The sequence below is a fragment of the Lolium perenne genome, chromosome 4 (genome assembly GCF_019359855.2).
Source record: "Lolium perenne isolate Kyuss_39 chromosome 4, Kyuss_2.0, whole genome shotgun sequence".
Taxonomy (NCBI): Eukaryota; Viridiplantae; Streptophyta; class Magnoliopsida; order Poales; family Poaceae; genus Lolium; species Lolium perenne.
The window spans coordinates 90,006,768-90,029,318 of NC_067247.2; the positions used below are offsets into that span (position 1 = coordinate 90,006,768).

At 41.7% G+C, this 22,551-nt stretch overlaps 2 long non-coding RNA genes across 3 annotated transcripts; one reads left to right on the top strand and one right to left on the bottom strand.

Moving 5' to 3' along the window:
- Positions 1–11,727: 11,727 nt before the first annotated feature.
- LOC127293259 (uncharacterized) lies at positions 11,728–12,770 on the bottom strand. Its single transcript, XR_007845668.2, has 2 exons — positions 12,293–12,770; positions 11,728–12,185 (listed from the first exon to the last, which is right to left on the bottom strand). It is a non-coding gene; the product is annotated as an uncharacterized lncRNA (long non-coding RNA).
- An 862-nt stretch (positions 12,771–13,632) lies between these two features.
- LOC127293260 (uncharacterized) lies at positions 13,633–16,569 on the top strand. Of its 2 annotated transcripts, XR_007845670.1 has the most exons (4): positions 13,633–14,140; positions 14,246–14,686; positions 14,909–15,892; positions 16,158–16,569. It is a non-coding gene; the product is annotated as an uncharacterized lncRNA (long non-coding RNA). The 2 variants fall into 2 exon arrangements; XR_007845669.1 differs by having other exon boundaries at positions 14,246–15,892.
- The last annotated feature ends 5,982 nt before the right edge of the window (positions 16,570–22,551 follow it).

Sequence of the window (22,551 nt, forward strand, 5' to 3'; positions counted from 1 at the left end):
CTGCAGAGGTACGGCGACGTCGACCACGCCTTCTTCTTCGGCCCGGCCGCGGACCTGTCCCGCAACGCCGGTCGAAAGAACCGCATCGTCAAGGGCAGCGTGTGGCAGGGGCAGAAGGGGATCGAAGAAACCGTCACCCTGGTCCGTCCCGGCGCCGGCGAGGTCAACATCAGGTACAAGCGCTACGATCTCTCCTTCTAACTCACCAAGGGCAAGAGCAGCACCGGCTACGTCATGCATGAGTATGAGATCCTCCCGCCGCCGCTCCCCGGCACCGTGCTCACCCGCATCAAGGTCAACGGAAGCTCAAGAAGCAGCGGGTCACAGTGCGGCTCGCATAAGCAATGGAGGAATTTTATTTTCTTCATTTATCTAATTTTTGTGTGTGGGGAATTGGATTTATGTGTGACACAAAATATATCTGAGGATATATTTGCGAAATGAAACTAGGAGTTAGTCCTGACACGTGGGCCTGAATAGTCAGAAAACGGTTTAACACTTCTAAATATTAAAATCAGTGCTCTTTGTCACGAACATGCCTCAATAGTGGTAGTCATGTGACAAAATGAACGCATTTGGTAGTTTCGTGACATGACTGCCACAATTGTGGTAGTTTTTTGTCATTTACTCCGTGATGGGAAGGATCAGGTCACAGCAGCCACAGCACGCACACGCTCGAATTGGTCTCTACTCTGGTTCTTCTCAACACACGCACGGCCGCCGCCGCCGCCGCCCGTGATATCGTTGGGGCCGCCGCCGCCGCACAGCACAGGCGCTACGCCGCCGCCGCCCATGAAGGGTACGTCGATTTCGAGGTTGAGGACGGGCTGGGGTGGAGTGCGCGGCGAGGGCACCGTCAACTGAATCCAGGAACGTCTTTGGCGCCGGCGCGTGACGGCCGTGGAGGACGAGCTCGGGGACGGCCGTGAAGGACGAGCTCGGGGACGGCCGTGGTGCGCGCGGCGGCGGGGGTCGAGCGGAGGTAGCAGCGGCAATGGAGCATTTCCCTGCGTCGCCGGAGGCAATCGCCAACTCGCTCGTCTCCTCCACTGCTACCCATGGTCTTCCAGCGTGGGGCCCACATGGCAGTGACTATACGCGTCCAGCTCGCGAGCCAGCCCGAGTTTCCGTCGAGCTCGAGCCGAGCCCATTTTTCGAGCTCGTGGAACAAACGAGCCAGCCCGAGCCGAGCCCATTTAGAGCGAGCCAAAAGCAGGCTCGGACCGAGCCCAGCCCGAGCTGGCTCGTGTCCACCCTTATTGGCAGCCCAAATACATGCACTGTGTAATCAATCGAGCGAATCAAAAGATCATGCGGAGTTGGCTTTGATCTGAGCACTTGACAACGACATGGTGAGGATGACTATGCTTTCAGATCTGTGTGGACATGCTCCTGGTCTTATAGGATTCCTTTCCTAGGACACGGTTGTCAGGGCTGTCGATGAGCGTGAAGCATTAAGTTCAAAATAGTGAATAGGCTAGTGGGCTGTGTCGGGCAGAGGCCCGTGTAATCTCCCAGTTCGTCTCCCACATCGCTGTCTCAAACTCTCTTCACTTGTATCGCTGGTTTGTGATTCTCCGGCTCGCCAGAACATCGCAAGTTGGTATCAGAGGTCGGCCGGTCCGGCGGGCTCCTAATTATGTCGATCATGCTAGTAAATCTTGAGGAAGGTTGTTGGTTGCCTGCGGCTTCGGGTGCGACCTGGCGTAAATCTGGAATTAGGTTGGCTGAATCTCAGTCAACAGGTGATTGCCCCATGGAAGAGTTTGAAGCGCGAGTGATGCGGGAATTGGAGGCACTGAAGATAGTGAGCGCCAAGTTGGAGGGACTCACGACCATCACCGCACATCTGGATGCACATGACGAGAAGTTTGGCGAGCAAATGCACCGGATCGACTCTGTCCAGGCGAAGGTCAACCTCACCATGGCCTCGCTGGGGAGGTGTGCCAGGAGCAAACTGCTGTGGCGCGGGTGAGCAAGCAGGCAACAGCGGCCATGGAGGTGGAGGGTGGCGGCATTGTTCAACGCAAACCGCCTCCTCCGTTCACGTCTCCACTGGTATCACCTCATGCTTCATCCAGTTCTATTCAGAGTTAGTCACAGGGTAAGAGCAATGAGCAGGGGCGAAGCTCCCCTTAGGGTAAGGTAGGGCATCCGCTCTATCTTGATTTTTCGTGAATACATTTAGATGCATATGTTTTTTCTAAATATTTTGAGTGGTTGTGCATCAAAAATAAACTATGTATGAGAAAATTATGCTTGCTTTAATGAACATTGTGTAAAATCGAATTTAAACTAGAAACATAGACTCATATTCTAGGTTGAATGTAAATAACAATGATTCTATATTTCTGTTATAGAGATTTATCATGAATCTTAGTATATTTTTTCGATAAAGAAAATATATTAATATCAAAAGATACCAAACACCCAGCCTCTGCAACAAAGCAACACCCTAATGGCAGTACAGATGCACACAGCCAAAAAAAAAAGAAAAAGAAAACTAAGAAACAAAAAGTCCCGCTATAGCATCCTAGGATTAGCAACAGCAATACAACCACCACCAAGACAACACCTGAAAAACAGAATCTCCAAAAATTGACGCCTCCAAGAAGGAAACGGTGCACAACGTCGTCGTCGCCCGACCAAAGATCTTAGGTTTTCACCCTGAAAATAGTCCCCGCTCTCAAAAAAAATACCTCCAACAAGGTTATTGCCAGACACAACCAGTTAAGGCCAGACCTTAGGTTTTCACCCTGAAAGGTAGGACTCTAAACATCACATGTGCTACCGCCCCCACTTTCATACGACTGCTGCGGAGATGGAGGATAACTTTATGATATTTATTATTCAAAGTGTAGAATTGAAAATTTAGAGATTTCTTGATATTTGAAAGACACATCATGATTTCATAAGAGACATTGTCACCTCATTAAGATGGTGGATTGGAAGGGTTTCTTGGCGATAAAGATCATTACGACCTAGTTTCTCACGATGGATATTTAAAAGTCTTAATCGATAAAATTATTCTTTTTACAAAAAAAGTAAAGCTTTAGCATTGAGATGGAATTATTGTTATATTTCTGGGCTCTATGTATATCAAATATGTTTTTATTTTTATCGTACTAAGTTATTTCGTTAGAATCATATATGATGTTCATATCTTACCACTATTTTGGTATTTGCATCATTTTTTTAGTTTGCTCTATCTCAAATTTTTTTCCATCCTTCGCCACTAGCAATGAGGAAGGAAATAGTAACAGCCCTGGATGCCTAAGATGGATTTCCCAAGATTTAATGGATTGAACGCCAGAATTTAGTTAGATGGGTGCAGCTTACTTTGCACTGTATGATATCCCTGAAAGTTTCAGGCTTACTGCCACACTACACATGACAGGTGATGCAGCTTATTGGTTTCATTAGTTCTAAGGTGATGCAGCTCATTGGTTTCATTAGTTCCTGGAGGCCTCCTGGAAGCAGTTCGTGGGGGCTGTTCTACAAGAATTTGATGTCAATGTATACCGTGAAAAGATGAGAGAGCTCATGCTGTTAAAACAGGCTAGAATTGTGGATGAATACAAGAGAGAATTTAATCAGCCTGTCTATCAGTTGAAGTTATATGAATCATCTGTCAGCGAGAATATGCTTGTGACCCGTTTCGTCGAGAATATGCATGTGGCTCGTTTCATTCTCGGCTTGAAGGAGTTGAAACCTCCTGGCCTTTGTGCCTAAGGGAGGCAGTTTGGCTTCAACGGAGTGATCAGTTCACCATCCGGCGAGGTCTCTTCTGGATTAGAGGTGATTTCGTCACCGTGTGTTGGCAACCACCACGTACCAAGTGGCTCATCCCCAGAGACCTTGAGGTAACTGTAGAGGAAGCAGTGAAGCACATAGGGTCCGATTGGTTGCTCACATGGAAATTGCATTCGTTTGGGTAAGAGCATCTCTAACAGAGCCCGTAAAAGTGTAAACCGAAAAACTCGAGTTCAGTCTTCCGAAAACGTGTTTACGGGTCGTAAAATGGCTGACGCAGAACAGATCCTGTAAACTGAAACTGAAAAACGAAATATTCGAAAAATCATTGTGTTCTTCGTAAGAACTGTCTGCGCAGCGGCGCAGATCTCCCCGTACGGCCGCCGCCCGCGGCCCTACTGCAGCCGAGGTCAGGCGAGGATGGTCCTTGTACAAGGAAGAGCCGAGCGCGGGGCGCAGGTCCGGGCAGCACGACCGGACGCGGCCGTGATTCGTGCTGCCGATTGGCTATTTGTGACGCTGCTGCTGTGCGTTGCTGCTCGCAAGCTCATGCGAGCAGGCCACCGCGCGGCGCGCGCGCATGCTGCTAGCTGCTAGCTTGGCCGCTGCTAGCTGCTCTTCCGGCCGATGCTATCTTGTGTGGAGCTCGGTCGCTGCTTCCCACCACCGCCTCGCGCCATGGCTTGTCGTGTCCGGTCACCGCGCGTCCTGCCTGCAGCCGTGAGTTTGACCGTGGTCGCATAATTTTGGCAAAGCAACTAGAAATCGGTGGTGGAAGACGGTTGTACGGACGGCGGCGCTAGAAATTCCGGTCAGTTTTGGGCCTGTAAATCGCCATCCGGTCTGTATTAATAGGGGTCGAGTGTGAAACTTTTCGGGGCCCTGAGAAAATTTTTCGGGCCGGGCAGCGAGTTCAGTCTCTATTCTGCGCCACTTTTAATCCGAATCCGTAAATCGGCCGGAAAAATACAGTTCCGACGTGGTTTACGGGCTCTGTTAGAGATGCTCTAACAACACTTTTACTTGGACTTGAGTGGAGATATGAGAAGCAATTCATTTGGTTATGTGCATGTTGAGGAGGATTGTGGTTAACTAAACTAGTTCAATAAATCGCAGCCTTCTCTCCCCAACCTCTCTCAGGCGATAAGGGAGGCGAAAAGGGGAACCACAACTTTCCTTCCGTCCGCTGCCGCTGAAGACAGGGGCTTTCTCCCTCTCCTCTCGTCGCTCCGGCGGTGGTGGGTGGGGGAGGATGCCTCGGTTGTCTTTGGCCGGCGTGTAGATAGGTGTATGTTAGGTTTTGCGGGCGGTGCTCGGTCGGTGTCGATGCTGTCGCCACTAATAAGGTATTGCGGGTCACCGTCTCGATGGCGCCATTGTGTGTCATCGAGGAGCCGTGGATCTAGGTTTCCCGGGCGAGATCGTCGAGGCGACGGCGGGGATCTCACTGGGGATTTTGCTTTTCGTCTTCGGCCATGCATGTCACGCCGGCGCATACCTGGCCATGGGCAGCCCGGCCCGAGGCCCGACCCGAAAAACTCGGTCCTAGGCCGGCAAATGTTGGCCCGATAGTCGGGTCGGGCTGGGCCTGGGTAGCCCGAAAACATCAATTTACACTACGGTTCGGCCCGCGGCCCGATAGCCTTGGTGGGTATTTGGTCGGGCCGGGCCGGGCTTGGGCTGACTTTTTCAACATCAGGCTTTCCTCGGCCCGGCCCGGCTCGACACATGCCCAGGTATACGCCGGTGTCTCCTCCAGCTCCGTCGGGAAGACGAAATATGTACATGAGCTCTCATCGCTGGCCTTGTCAGGATGGCGCTGGTCTCGGAGGTGGCGAGGTCTGTGCAGGGCATGTGGACCGTGGCAGGTGGATCCGGTGCCGTATCTCGACGTTGGTCGACGGGGCGGGCCGAATCTGGAGATCGACGATGAGCTCAGGGCTAGACCCTGACCGACGGGCCCTAACGACAAGGTGAGCATCTTCGGTGCTCCACTTTTCAGGTTCTAAAAGCCGAAGTGTGGCGATGGAGCTGTGTCGACCTCAGGCGTGTTGGCTTCTGCCGCTCCCTCTCTTGCTGTTCGCCGTGGCGGTGCTGGAGTTCGGTGGCGGATCGGATCTGGTGCTGAGTACCCCGAGAACTTCTTTGTATTTTCTTTTTCGGGGTTTCTTTCTGCAAAGTGTACGGGCCTACATGTCCTTCTGGACCGCTCCGCATCTGTGTGTACGTATTGTGTACTGGTCTTTGATATAATGAAATATGTATGCATCTAAAAAAAATTAGTTCAATCATAATCACCTCTAATCTACCGAACCATTCATCGATTCCTGATAACATTTACATGGAAAAGATGTGTCCCACCGTTGTGATTCCATTCCCATCATCGGTTCATTGTTTCGTCGAGTGTTTCAAACTCGGATTTGTGTTCCTTTTGAGCCATTTGTGGACGAGTTTAATCAAATTTTCGCACACGGTGGACTATTTCAAAATTCTTTCGGGAAGTAGCTTCATCTCACCATTTCACACTACTTTCGTGTTCAAAGTTTTCAGTTTCAACATTCGTAAACGAGTAGATCTACACCAATGTGCAGTATACTTTGAAGACATAGATCTACTCGTATCGAATGTTAAAATGGAGAAATATGAACACAAAAGTTATGTGTCACAGTTAGATGAAGCTACTCGTCAAAGGAAATGTGCGAACGATTGCGGCAAATTTGATTAAATTCGGCCAAAAAGCTTCAAACGGGACACGAAACTGCCATTCAAATACTTTACGAAACCAAAAAAAAAGGTTCATGGAATTGATTCGTAACAACAATACACATTATTTTCATGTCATCATATTTCAAACTGACCCATCATTTTCTAGATCGGGGAGGATTAAAATAATGCAGATTAGTGCGTGGTACGTAAGAATGCTTGCACGCCTCGAGCCACCTAGGGCTCACTCTTGCGCTCGCCAGCGCTTGGCCCCGGAAAAGCGCTCGATTCAAGCGTTCCTCTTGGGCAAACTTTTTGGCTACTTAAAGTTTTTGCGATCCAGAAAATCTTTTCGGTGTGGGCAACCAAACGGGTTGTTTGTGGCCCAGTGGATACGAGAAACCCCATTGTGAGCAACCAATCACATCCATAGGGACAGGTTCACGTTTCCTTTGGTTGACCTAGGATCCTCTTTGCAGTTTGCTAGTACAAGAATGTAATTTTCTTTTTTATTTGGGCATGGCTGTAAACTGTATCTACACTTAATCGTGATATATTCTGAGCACGGGTCGTTTAGGACCCACGTAATGCCCAGTGGGGTTCTAGGACCCCACTCAAATTTTGTTTTTTTAGCTTTGAAGCTTACTATTTTACCATTTGGGCAATAAGGCCCCGATAGATTTTTGAGATGGGGTCCGTTCGTGAATGTTCATCGTTCTTTTAATGAAGCAGTTAGCTAGATCTTGTGATGTTCTAGCTTAGGCTTTGTTTCTGATTTTTCTCCAGACTTTATCCGGAAGACTCTTCGTTATAATATTAGTTATGATATTAAGTAATCAATGAAGTGTTGGTCCCTATGGGTTTTCCCATCTCCAGTTCTACCAATTATTTTGGATATGGACAATATAAAATCTCATGGGTATGAGTAATTTTGGGTTTGGGTTTTGGTTAATCGGGACCCTCCCAAACGGCAGCCTTGTGTCCCGGGTGCATCCAGTCGATATCTTGAGGGTGATTGTCCCTGGTGATATAATTCAATCATTGACCATCTATCTATTATATACTAAAAGAAAAATAAGAGGCTTTTAACGGAGATACCAGGTTAATCCACATAGGCTCAATATATATATATGTCATTGATCTTAATTTTAATGGTACGGATTTAAAGCCGATATATATTACGTAAAAAGTTGACACGTACAAGCTATTAAGGACACTAGCAAGGACAGGCGCGGCGGCACGCCGCACCAAGCTAAGAGTTATAGAATAAAAGTTATGTTAAATCACGACTACAATATGGACGGTGATGGGGTGGCACGATATTGAACAGACGATACAAATGCGGGAGTGTCAAGAATGGTAAAGCTCAACTTCCCTTGGTGGATGATAACCACAATGCAAATAAGTATCTACGGCATATTCAGCGATAACTAAATTGACAGATTCATAGTACTACATAACAGTAAAGGCAACCATCACTGCAATCGACAGAGCGCGATGGGTGGTCGGGCGGCTCCGGCCCAGCACACAAAACGGCTTTGAATAGCCTGCCAGGCAGCACACCATCACCGTTGTAACCAGAACGCCACACAATTGGCACACCAGTGTCAAGAATGGTAAAACTCAAATTTCATGGATGGTAAGGACAACTGCAAATAAGTGTCTACGACAGACTAAGTGATAACAAATTGACTGTTGCAAACAAGTGCGAAGAATATATTCACAATACTTAGAGGATTATAACAAACATCTGCTTTCAACTACAAAAAAAAAGTGGCCGCATTTCTTAGTGGTACTACTATTGATGGTAAAAGAAGAGTGGCATTCAGATCAACCAGAGACAGTATTGGGGAAACATAACTAATCTAAAAGCTTATAATCTATCTACAATTTGACATTTACATAAGCAGCCTTAAACTTTAATCTTAGACAGAATATATGGTGAAAAGATCTATGGGCTAACTCCTTAAAAGAGAACAATCTCATCCTCATATAAGAACCCTTCTATACAGAACTTGAAACATCAATAATAGAAGAGAATGCCTTTTACCCTCTTCTCCCCAATTCTCCACAGTAGTACTATCATGGGCAAATAGTAATACCCTCAACAATTACCCTTTCCATTCTCCGCTTCGGTGAATTTTTCAGCTACCTATCAAAACATAAATGGGCATTACAATACTCATCTTGCATGTTACCATGTTCTCCAAAATGAAACCCAAGAAAAATAGCATTATCAAAATGTTCTAACGGTTGCTGCTACTGCAGTTCGGTTAGTTTTCCTAAAATGATAATTTAGCCCATACATGACACCGTGCCTAGAAATGTCTACTGAAGTCCCACTGAGTTGAACTATCTATTCTTTAACACTGTGTTTCATAGCAACAAAGCTTAAAAACAAAGGAATCATAAATTGTATACATGATTACATTTATATTCTTCACTAATAGGAAAATTAGGTTACTCCCTTGTGATGTTACTCCTGCTTATTACTTATATGTTGGTTCAAGAGACTAATTACCGTTTCAAACCTTACTTCTTGCTTCAGAGCACAACTTAGACCAGCAAAAGAAATGGTCAAGTAGTCAAAAGTTTAGGATCCATCACCTTAGTCGACAATCTATGCCCATGTCCTCTATATGCACACATTCCTTTGACCAGAGCAACCTTGTAGGTTCAGTTGTGAATAATTTGAATTCATTTGAAAAAATGGATTCCTTGAAACAGAGCAACCTGTAATCTCAGATCCGAATGGTTGAGTTCATCTTGGATAAAAAATAGTAAATCAGAAAATAGAAATTTGTAGAATGGACATATATGGCGGCGCTTTTTAGAATGTGACATGAAGAAACTTCATGACCAAAGTGCAGTTGGGTCAGTATTTCCGAACTGATACTTATAATATTTTGTGGAAAAATAGTTACTGCCCAAAATATATTTCCATTCATCAACATCAGAGTAGATTCAAGTATAGTTGGGTTCCATATGTTTATGAATCACGCGTTGCTTTTCCAATCTGTTATTACAAAATGACATTAACATCCGAGCAATAAGCTAAGTCAGGTGAAGGAAAATTAGAACCACATGTCCTATATAACTAAGGTCTTAGCAATATCTTGGCCAAAACTTTTGCATAACAGTTAAATAGAAAAAAAGAAAGAAAACTCACATAAGTAAATGTACTTCATAGAAACATGCTTCTACTGGTTGTTCATATGGTATTCCATTGAACTCATAAGGATAATCTGCTAGTTTAGGAGGCATTCCATGAAGAAACAACTATCATGTAGTAATGAAAATATTTGGAGATATAAAAGGAGATGAGAAAAGGTTGTTACACTTGTCATGGTAAGCCGCAAGTCCTAGATTCGGTGTATCAACAAAAACACTTCATCCTCTTACAATTCAACCTAGATTTTTGTTTATACAGAAATAGGGAATCACATTAGAAAAATATAAGACGATAATGCAGTGACGAAGTGTGTACACTAAGAATTTCACCCAAAAAATGTAGAACAAAAACCATATATAAATGAAAGAACATCGAGTGTACCCCACGTATTTTTTGAGACACACCAACAGGGCAATATGTTAGAGATACATCTCTTTATTCAAATGACTTCTTAATTTGAAGCTGTAATGGTATGCTGCACCTAGAAATAGAAGTATTTTTGGAGAGGCTATGTATTTTCTGCCAACTTACCCACGTAATTTTGATGTGCGCATCAAATCAGAATCCAATGGAAGCATAGCATATAACCGATCCAAGAAATTGATTGTAAAGAGCACATCATGGATAATGTAGAGTTCTTATGCTCAGTGTCAGGTGTCGTGCAGAAATATAATTCTAGCATGATTGTAGCTCCAGTTCTGCTCTTGCATGTAGATAATGGGCATCACAGGTCAACATGAGGTGCATAATCATTGTTTTAAATATCTCTTTTCACCCTAGATCAATTCCTGTTTAACAAAAAACGCCTAATAAATCGTTTGCTAAGATCACTGTAGTGCATCAATATAACAGGCGACACTTACATCTGATCTCAAAGCCAAAAATAAGAAATAAGAGACTGAGCAATGCAGTTAGGAGCAGAGCAATGTTTTGACAGCACGTATCCATGATCTGTAGAAAGCTACAATAATATGAAGCGTAAACATACCAGTGCAGCAGGGGACAACTAAAACCAAGAACCTAACATGCGTACAGCTAACCTAATAAACATGCATGAAAAAGGAAAAACCAAGGATCTTTCATGATTTATTTGAACTGATCGTGGCAGAGCTAAAACTGATCCAACCAAATCCTTTGTAACCGGCAAATAAATAGAGGTCTAACACTGAGATTGCTCTGAATGATTATCTGTGAAGGCATTTAGGAAATCAAAATTAATTTATATATGTTAAATTTAGTAATAACAATATGAAGGTATTTAGCAAACCAAAACTGATTTATACATGTTAAATTTAGTAGCGATAATACATACTTTCAAGCTACACTACTTAAAAACCATATGTCCTAAGATGGGGGAAGAACTTCATTACCCAAGACAATATCTTGTTGCATGTATAACAGAAATGAATGATGCAAAGAGATGATTTGTCTCCTGCAGATGCTCTCACACCTGTTTTCACGACCTTAACATGAAAAACTGTGGAAGATACATTACCATCCCACATTAGTTTCAGCACGCATTAGTTTCTGACACCACATGCAAATTAAGCATGCTTCATTAACTATCTAGAGAATCTTATAAACTGAATTTTAGTGCAAGTACAATCTCGTGCATCCTTAACTGTCAAAAAGTCTATCTTCAGCATATTTATGCATTATCTCTAAAGTAACACATGTCTTGACATGGAAAGATCACTTGATGAACTACTCTGGCATCCCACTACATGGAGAAACTCTGAAGTGTATCTTAGTTGAAAAGGATAACACATATGCAGTTAAATGTATTCATGAAATCTTGCATATTTCGATTTTCATTTGCTGCCAAAAGGGTCTTCTAGGTAAGTACAAAGAAGCACTTTGAGTTTAGCAATCAAAACAATATGTACAGGTAAAGGCTTGTAGACCAGATGATCAAACATAGATGGACCAGCGAATTGACTAAATTTTCTAATAATCACATCGACTAAACTTTGAACTCCGTTCCCCGCAAAAAAAGAAACTCCATTAGGAGCATCCCAGAATCTCAAGATTAATATTATCAATCCTTTGTTACTGAAATACCTGAAGCCTAAAAAACATTTTTCTGCAACAGCAAAGCATAGAAACAAGTGCTGAACAGAAAGATGAAAATAAAGAAGGAGATCAACCATGGCTATACCACTGAGTCATCTTCAGCAGTGACGCCCCAGGGGCTCAAAGGGAAGTAGAAGGAGCAGGCTAGGAACCAAGCACGACTTACACACCGAGCAGAGCCAGCTACTACTGCGACTCTGCAAAATCTATCTAGACTATGAACAGTCCAAACACAGCAAGAATAAAGAGGGCAAAGGTACAAAAATCTACATGTTTTTGGCGAATTCATTCCTAATAACCTAAAAACATATCCAATCTTAACAGGGGCGCAGCTTCAGCCTCCCGCACATTTATTTACTCCATCCTAGCCTGTGCGAGCCATCCCCACAAATTAGCAAATATTGACCAAAAATGCACATCGATTCGGCTGGTGCGTGCCTCAGGTGTGCTCACCGTGGGATTTCGTCGCCGGAATCTTACCTCCCTGGCAAAGGCAAAGCAGTAGAAACAGATCGACAAAAATTAGATGAATTGAAATTTTCAAGGAAAAACAACCAGGGGAATTACCGGGATGGAGAGAGACAAGCATACCTCCATTTGCCACTACCAGGCGAATCAGTAGTAGACGGCGGCAGCGGCCATGGAGGTGATCCCGAGGCTGGATATCACCGCGGCCACCAGGTACGTCCGCCGCTCGGACTCCTTCATCGCCTTGCCCACCGTCGTAATCATCCGTGCCGGCACCGTCGGCTCGTCTGTCTTGTCCACCTCCGCGGCGTTGGCCCTGTCGTCGGACGCCATGCGCAGGACGGGCCGAAGGCTAGCCACGGCGGCGAGCCACGGGCGAGGGAGGTGGCGAGAGGGAATGACGCAATCTCCAGCCTCGCCACGGCCATGAAGATGAGATCAGACGGGTCGAAATCGACAGATGGCTCAGGCAGCAGCCTCTCACCGCCCCCACCCCCTCTCCAGCTAGGCCCGCGTCCTCTCCGGCGCGCACCCTCGACGACTACAGTCGCCTGCTGCAAGCCATGGGCGGAGGACGGGGACGACGACGTGGTGCTATGCGTTCTGCACATCAGGAAGAAAGAGTGGAGGAGGCTCCAGCGGGGCCAAGATTTTTCTAGAGGACCAGAACGGTGGTCAAAGCGGTAGTAGTACATGGACCCACCATAATTAACTACAGCCACACAGCCCACAAGCACCAGGGAAGCCTCAGGAAAAAAATACGTGGAAGGTGTCAGGCAGCCCACCAATTCCCACCCTCTGGAAAATAGCAAAGAACACCCAAGTTACACACATAAAAATGCCGATGGAAAGCAAACCAGTGAAAGGAGAACTTGTCACCACGATGTTAACCTGAAAGAAAATTCAAAATTAGGAGAAAAATTGAAGTTGTTCACGTTTAGTATAGTAGTTATACACAGCCATCATACATGGAGCCATCCCCACGTGATTTAGAAGGTCAGCGTACATGTCAAGAAAAAATAGTACGTGGGGCCATCCCTAAGTGATCTTCTAAATCACGTAACTATATTGTGATAGAGCATGCTGGATTGGTAATATACGTGGAGTTTAGGAAAAAAGTAGAATCCTTCCCACGTACGATTTGTCCTTCAAATAACTAAATTTGCATTATCCGTGTAATCTAAAAATTAGAGTCCCTCTTTCATATGATTTAGCCGTATGAATAGTCTTTTGCTGTAAAAAAAAGTCTTGCTAGCTAGCCGAGTCCGTTCGGCAAGAAAACTTTTATTTTTAGAATTAAAATAGTCACATATGCTAGACAAGTTTGTTCGGAAAAAAATGACTTACACTACCTAACTTGCTCTGTAGCAATATATGATCTACACTACTTAAAAAGGAGGAACTTCCTCCGTTTTCTGCCACCAGTTTCGTCGTCCTCGTCTTACACGTGGGCCGCTTCGTCCATCCCGCAAACTGCGAAAGAACGCGTCGACAAAACTGTCCTGCAGCCAACCCCACCATGGCACCACCTCCCTTAACCCTAATCACATCAATCCACGGCCAATCCCAAAAGCGCGATTCTCTCCTCTGCGGATCGGCTGACGTCGCCGCCCTCCACAAGCCACCGGCCGGGGCTGACGTCGCCACCCTGCGCAAGCCACCGGCCGCGGCTGCCTTTGCTTCGCTCCCGCCACTGCCGGCCGGCTGCCCGCATTGCATCCTTTCTCCCGTACCACTTCCCAAGCCTGCATTCCACCCTCCATGCCTCTCCACCGACGCGCCCTGCAGGGGATGCACGAGTCGTCGATCCCATTCCCCCGTCCCCGTCCCCTGGACTGGCCACCGGTGGCGCCCTCCCTTCCCACCCCTCCCCTGCACCCGCCAGCCGCCCATCCCCAGATTGAAGACTTCCTGCTGCACCACAAGATGGTCCCGCATCCCTGCACGCTGATCGGTCATCCGCGCAATCAGGTACACCGAAATCGTGCAGCCTTGGATAGATGAGCCGCCGTTGCGGTCGTTCCTATGTGCAGCCTTGCATACTATAAGCCGTTGGTGCCTTTCCTCTGTGCCCAGGACCCTCATGCGGCCGCGCGCATCCTACAACTCAGATGGGGACGACGAACCAGAGTTCTACATATTGCAAGCTGATCACGTAAAGGAGGTTCGTACCCTCATCCAGATTGAGTAGTTCAGTCAGTTATACTGCAGTTTAATGGTTTCTGTTAATGCTCCTTGGTGCAAACGGAAGATGCAGCAACCAGATTGTAGAGTCCGGCCTCCATCAGCACGAGGCTGCAATGCTCCATTTCAAGATTTTGTCTATTCTTCATTGACTTCCAGGAGTTGATGTGATTGTTTTATTTTTCAGATTTAGTGTTTCTGAAGAGAACGAGGTGTAGCCTTTCCCACTGCCAGAGTTTATCCTTTTTAAAGCTTTTTTATCATTATATCACTAATTCATGAACGAAGTTGAAATTTTGCAGGAGTTTTTGTGCAACTGAATTGGCAAGGCAGGTAACTACCTCCAGGTTAATCATTTGTGATTTGAATTGTTGATTGATCAATATTATTCCTTGAAGCATGTCAAACTGTAACTTAATTCTTGATCTCTGCAATGCTATAATGCTCTTGGCTGGCATTCTGATTCATCACAAAGTTTTCATGTTTAGTTCTGTATCAAATAGGTAATTTACGAAAATGAGCTCCTAATGCAATGCCGATTTTCTTCTAACGCAGTGGTTCCACAAAAGATATGGATGCTTTTCTTCATGGATTGCAGGTAAAGAAGTTTGTGGTGGAGGCTTTGGTGAAGCTGCTACTTGAGGAAGTCTTTTTGATCAACACTTAGTACACGTCCTCTTTTATATGCCTTCTGTCTATTGCAAATGTGAACGAGGTCTGGGCATGCATAATTTCATGAAACATACCATCCTGGTACTTCTGAATGCCATACAGTTCTATCATTTCACAAGGACATAGCATTTTCTGCATTTAGGCTAGGGTTAACACAACAAGGTAAAAAAAGATTTGGTCAGAGACTTAACCGGGCGTCTAAATTTGAAAACACGATAGAAAATAGTATGCTACAATTGGTAGTGTTACAGTTCAACAAACAATATTGGAGCACATGAAAATAGGTCGGCTTTGTTTGCCATTCACGTCATAGCTTGCATATGAGAAAGACATGGAAATTCTCATTAGAACTACTATGTGGTGTCGTCTTTGTTTAGAATTCTCTAAAGATGCATATTAACACAAACATTATGTATCCTCAACCTAGCAAATAGTATGTATCAGTCAATGTTTGTAATATCTCAAATGCAAGGGGATACTTGTTCGGAGTGTTAAAAAAACTCCTATTTTGTTGGAGCACAATACAAGGTGGATTTATAACAAACATGCAACTATGGATAAGGATATTGTATGAACCAAAACTGAATTCAATGGTAGGAGAGAGCGATCCCTCTACCATTACGTGGATTGGCATTCATGCTCTCTATACAGGATCACTTCTCGATGCTTTTTTCCCCTAACCGTGAAGTCTCTTATTTGCATATAGACCACACCTATAATCTGAGTGACGCTCACACTGAAACCAATGTCCTTCTGAATGCCAAATTCTCGGGTTCACGATCGCTGATTTTGAATATGCAGGGAAGCAGTTTTTCATGGTTGGAACCGTTCCTGTTTCGGAAATGTGGTTTGTATCCTTCATTGAAGGTGAACTCATCTGAACACGAGCATGGCTTTGGATATGATTTGCCATTTTTGCCATATCCAATTGGTCGTTCCACTGATTTCCTGGGTGCATATTAATATGGAGCACCATATAATTTTGCTTAGTGTTTGATCTATTTGAGACTGCCAAGAATCGTTGCTAGAAACAAATGCAGCTACACATATATTACAGGCCTACTTTCTGTAATCAAAATATTGTTCTGTCAACCTATCTTCATGTCTTTGAATATTTGGTACTCTGCAACAGGGAATGTACAAGTGATGTATGGTGTTTCTTCTGTTACAACTTACAACCTGGCTGCGTCGTCCTCCATGCGCCTCTCTTCGCCAAATCTGGCTCCCGCCGATCTCAAAGGTCATGCAAAATAGGTGGAGGCCGTGGTTCCATCCTCCCTAACCCCGTCGCTGCGGTGAAATTCGGGCAACCACGGAACCTCAGATCCTCGCCCGTGTCGTGAAGAATAGGTGGAAGCCGTTTTGATCATATTCTTTAGTTTAGCATGAAAAATTCTAATCATCATTCTCTCTATAAATGCATCGAAACGCAAGCTTTTGTGTTTTGTCGAAAAAAAGTCTAATCATCAAGGAAAGTACGGTTAGACATCACAGTGATGCAGTATGTAGCTATGTTTGTCAAGGTCAAGGTTCAGGTACTGTCATCTTTCAAGCCATCAGGTAGTTCTCGTACTCACAAAACAAAGCTTTTGTTTCCATGGGATGGGATCAGTACTAGATGGTGGCGATCTCGGTGTGAGAATCAGTTTAATGAGACATTTGTTGGTACAATAAAATGCATTGCTGCAAATTAGATAATACTTCTATTTGTGCTTTTGATCATCCGTCAATGTATATGCACCTGGTTGGTTATCTTAATATCATTGCAGCATCTTATTCCATTGAGAATTATGCATGTTTTAGTTATTGTTGATCATATTGGCAGAGTCCACATACTGAATCCAAGAAGAAATTTTGTCTCTCTATGTATGTGAGCTATGAGAATGACTGATGCACTGCTGTCAATAAATGTGAGGTATGATTGGTGGTATGTTGGCATGGAGCACACATGGAGGGAAGGAAGAGGAGGCAATACTTTGGTGCACGATAGGTATATGTATGTTTCTTGTGATGCTCGCAAAAAGTGTGTGCATGCCTTTGCTCAAAACTTGACAATGGTTTGATGTGCGTTGAAAGCCTTAAGTTTACATGTTTCACACTATTATTGTGCCTTCCCTCTGTACATTGATGTGTGTAATTCATTACTATTAAGTATTTAAGTTATCGATTCACAGGTTTCATAATTTCTGAATTGTAAGTGCAGTAGTGCACTAAAACGAGGATCGCAATGAAAATGATACTGTAGAAAATGGCAGTGGCGACTACGAGGCTGGTGAAATGGGAGATAGCCATTCACATGTGTCATATGCAAGGAACAGAAGGAAGGCAGCCTTCCGTATAGACTATGTGGAGGTGGATGTGTTGAGGCTCTCTAATGGCATAATCTTTGCATTCCATGACAGGTAATCGAGGTGCTGCTTGGCTGTAGCAGTGTAGTGTACCTGAAACGAGTAGTTTGATGTGTACCATGGACTGCAAACAAAAATGCCGTTTTTTTTTATCCACCGATTGATTTATTAGGTGCAGTAACCGAGCTATATATGGTTAAAAAGATTGGTTCATATTTGCTTGATACGGTCATCCCAAAGTTTGTTCAGGATACGCTAGCTGCCAAAGATCCCAAAAGATAGAACCATGCTCATTGAGGTATTAAGTTGTCATGTTCAGCAAAAATTCTATTTGCTATAACGTTTCTTTCATTTGCTTTGTTTTGGCATGTAAATCCGACTATTAACACAAATAGTCTATCTGTCAGATATATGGGTAAATCCTATTTCATATTATTCATTTCACTACATTGTTATTAATTTTTCAATCCTTTCCCAAGTTATTGCATGCTAAAAAAGTAAACCACAACTAGATGAGCCGTCGACCTACTGGAGCTAGATGAGTCGTCGACCTACTGGAGCAGTTTGTGTTTAATCAATGCAATTTGTATATAACAATCGAGATTGGCAGATGGGTATGTGGTCACGTGGGAGGCTAAATAAGCAAAGCGTTTACACCCAAACCATTTTGATCACCGGGTTACATCCAAATCATTTTAATCAAATGCCACCTAGAATATTTTGTGCTCCCTCGAGATGTTCGAATATTCACATGCATTGTGTTTATATGCTCAATAGAAAGGAGTTCACGCATGGGCATTTTACTACGACTATCGAAGTGTTGTTTGGACTAATCAGAAAAGAAAATATTCCTAAAGTTATAATACCTGTGTTTGCAATATCCATGTTTTGTGAGACAATAGTATATCCAAAAGGAGGGGTTAAGTTGATAGTTATGACGGAAGAGTAAGAAGAAGATCTAAAACTTGAAACCACGTTAGATGCACAATGATGTTGTCTTGTTATTGTGTTCGGTGGTATTATCGTGTTGTAGTTTTGAATTTTCATAGTGAGTTGTGAATTATATATATGCATTGAGAAATAAAATTTGAGGACCCGTAGCAACGCACGGGCATTTGTACTAGTTTATTGAAAAAAATTATACACAAGATTATCTATCTAAAATGCTAAACCTAGCAGAAAATTAAAAGAAGGCGTTTGGGTGAGAAATAATAGAATAATTTAAATTACGTAACATGAAATGTATAAAAAAAAAATACATATCTTAGTCTACTGTGCATGATTAAGTAGAAAAAATAATTATGAAACATCTACGAATTAATTTTATTTAAACATTTATAAAATGTATTTTGCAAAACATAAAAAATATATAGAAACGCTATTTGACTTTTAGGCTATAGACTTTTAGGCTGTACATAAAAAATGTACAGAAAAGTTATTTTACACCCAACATAATCTTACGCCGTTACTTACATAAAATTATGTTTTTGTACTCGAATAATTATGTTCATATTAGCTTACAACAAAAATATCGATATAAAAACACATTACAGTGTAAAAAACCAAAAATATGTATTTATGTCATATTTTTATACGTCATGTAAATAATTTTTTCTTATGTTATACTTTACTTATGAAGCAAGACAAAATTTACGTAACGCAAAATTCATTTACGGTTACAAAGATAGTGGGTGGATGTAGAATAGTTATTCTGCATCTCGGGATCAAATAGCGCGACTCTATATAACTTAGTCAACTGTGCATGATTGAGTAAAAAAATAATTATAAAATATATGTGAATTAATTTAATTTAAACATTCATAAAATCTATTTTGCAATGTATATACAATGTTCAAGAAATCGTTAACCGTTAACTTATCGGCCTCAAAATGGAGATTAATCGCTTGTCGGCCGATTAATCGATTTTATCGGTCGGCCATTTATTGGCTTATTTATTTGTAAATACTAATTTTTGGCACTAAATTTTCTATCATATGCTATGTAAAATAATACTGAAGCATTGAACATAAGTATTACCTTGGTTCCTTGCATTTGAATCAGTAAGAATGGAAAATTTGAGCTAATGCATTATTCTACAAGACAATAAGACGAAATGGCGACTACTAGACCGAATTTCAAAGAAACTCCACTGAAAATCGGCCGAAATGTCGGCCATCGGACTCAAAACCGGCCGAAATATCGGCTATCAGACTGAAAATCGCCCAAAATATCGGTGCAATAATAAATTAGCCGATATGCCGAAATCTTATCGGCTACCATCCGATTCATGATAAATTGGCCGATAAATCAGTATCTCGGAAGATTTTTTGAACAATGTGTATATATATATATTATTCTAAAAATCGGTTTATTAAAACATTGCACATAAGAATGTAATATCATACATAATCTTAGAATATATATCTACTTATATACTAAAAGCAATATATGGGGTTTTATAGAAGCGCCACGCTGTTGCACATCATTTGAATTACCTTACCCGTTAATCATGTTGTGGGAACAAATTATAAAGGTTGAGCTATAAATAACAATTTATTACGACGATAGTACATGAACATGATTTAATGTTGATGGTCATCACGTCTGCCTCCCTAAAAGAGGTATTTTTGTACTCGAATAATTATGTTTATATTAACTTACAACAAAAATACCGATATAAAAACATATTTTATGAGTCATTACAGTGTAAAAATCACCAAAAATACGTATTTTATGTCATATTTTTCTACGTCATGTAAATAAAAAAATATGGCCATGTCTATTTTTCATGATGTTATACTTAACTTATGAAGTAGACAAAATTTACGTGACGCAAAATTCATTTACGGTTACAAAGATAGTGGGTGGATGTAGAATAGTTATTCTGCACCTGGGGATCAAATAGCGCGACTCTATATAGCTAAGTCTACTGTGCATGATTGAGTAAAAAAATTTATATGATATATGTGAATTAATTTAATTTAAACATTCATAAAATCTATTTTGCAATATATATATATATATATATATATATATATATATATATATATATATATATATATATATATAGGTCTGCTATTCTCGAACCGGTTCGAGAATAACTATTCTCGAACCCTTTCTGAACTTCCGCGTGTTTCACAAGTGAACTTCTCGACGGAATACCAGAATTGCATATTCGTGCAGACAGTATTTTCATGTTAGTTTTCAAACCGCTTATCGGAATGATGCATATAATATACCATTGGATTCGTATAGTAATTTCGCATCTTTATCTTGATCATTGTTTTTCGAAAATCTCTATTGTTTAAAAATAATTTTGAATATACAAAACAACATTTTCGCGGATTTTAGCAATTCCGTGCGCTTTTTGAGGTCTAATTTCTAAAAGGTTCATCGGATTGATGCATATGATATGCCATTGGAAAGCTGTTGACTAGGCGCAACTTTTTCATATAGATCGTTTTCTCCAATTCTTTATAGTTTAAGAGCAGATTTGAAAAAGAAACATGATTCTACTTTCCGGAACACTAGAATTACATATTTATGCGGACAGTAATTTTAATTTAATCTTTGAATCGCTTATCGGAATGATTCATATAATATACCGTTGGATTCGTACAGTAATTTATCATATTTTTCGTATTCATTGTTTTTCCAAATTCTCTATTGTTTAAAAATAATTTTGAATATACAAAACAGTATTTTCGCGGATTTCACTAATTCTGTGCAGTTTTTGAGGTCTAATTTCTAAACGGTTTATCGGATTGATGCATATGATATGCCATTGGAAAGCTGCTGACTAGGCGCAACTTTTTCATATAGATCATTTTCCCCAATTCTTTACAGTTTAAGAGCAGATTTGAAAAAACATAATTCTATTTTCCGGAACATTAGAATTAAATGTTTATACGGATAGTATTTTTAATTTAATATTTGAATCGCTTATCGGAATGATTCATATAATATACTATTGGATTCGTACAGTAATTTCGCATCTTTTTCGTGTTCATTGTTTTTCCAAATTCTTTATTGTTTAAAAATAATTTCGAATATACAAAACAACATTTTCGCGGATTTCACTAATTTCGTGCAGTTTTTGAGGTCTAATTTTCAAACGGTTTATTGGATTGATTCATATGATATGCCATTGGAAAGCTATTGACTAGGCGCAACTTTTTTATATATATAATTTTCACCAATTATTCACAGTTTAAGAGCAGATTTGAAAAAACATGATTCTACTTTTCGAATTTCTTGTTTTTATTTACTGTTTTTTGGGATTTATTTCCGAACCACTTGTCGAAATGTTCCAACTGAAATTTTGTTGAAAAGATATTGATTAGGTGCAACTTTTTCATGTTGAATTTTTTACAGTGAACTTCCTCGAGGTACAATGTGAACTTCAGGACGTTACGAAGTGAACTGTCATTTTGACCAAAGTGAATTTCAACAAAATGTAGTTGTACGACGTATTTTAAAGTGAACTTCCATGAGATGGAAAGTGTACTTCCACGCGGTACAAAGTGAAATTCATTTTTTACAAAAGTGAATTCCCACAAGAAGTAATTTTATCGGCGTGCAAAAAGGTGAACTTCTACGTGGTGCCAAGTGAACTTCCTCGTAGTGTACAAAGTGAACTACTGTTTTAACCTAAGTGAATTTTGACAAAAAAAGTATTTCGGCTTGTTTGACAAAACGTAATGTGAACTTTCGAAAAATGATGTGAACTTCCGGAAAAAGTAAAGTGAACTTCCAAAAAAAAGTTAAGTGAACTTCCGAAAAATGAAGTGAACTTCCCGAAAATGAAGTGAACTTCCCAAAAAAGTAAAGTGAACTTCCGAAAAATAAAGTGAACTTCCCAAAAAAGAAGTGAACTTCCGGGAGAAGTAAAGTGAACTTCCAAAAAAACTAAAGTGAACTTCTGAGAAATGAAGTGAACTTCCCGAAAAATGAAGTGAACTTCCGAAAAAAGCAAAGTGAACTTTCCAAAAATGAAGTGAACTTCCCAAAAAATGAAGTGAACTTCCGAAAAAGTAAAGTGAACTTCCGAAAAATGGAGTGAACTTCCCAAAAAAATGAAGTGAACTTCCGAAAAATGAAGTGAATTTCCCAAAAAAATGAAGTGAACTTCCGAAAAATGAAGTGAACTTCCAAAAAAGTAAAGTGAACTTCCGAAAA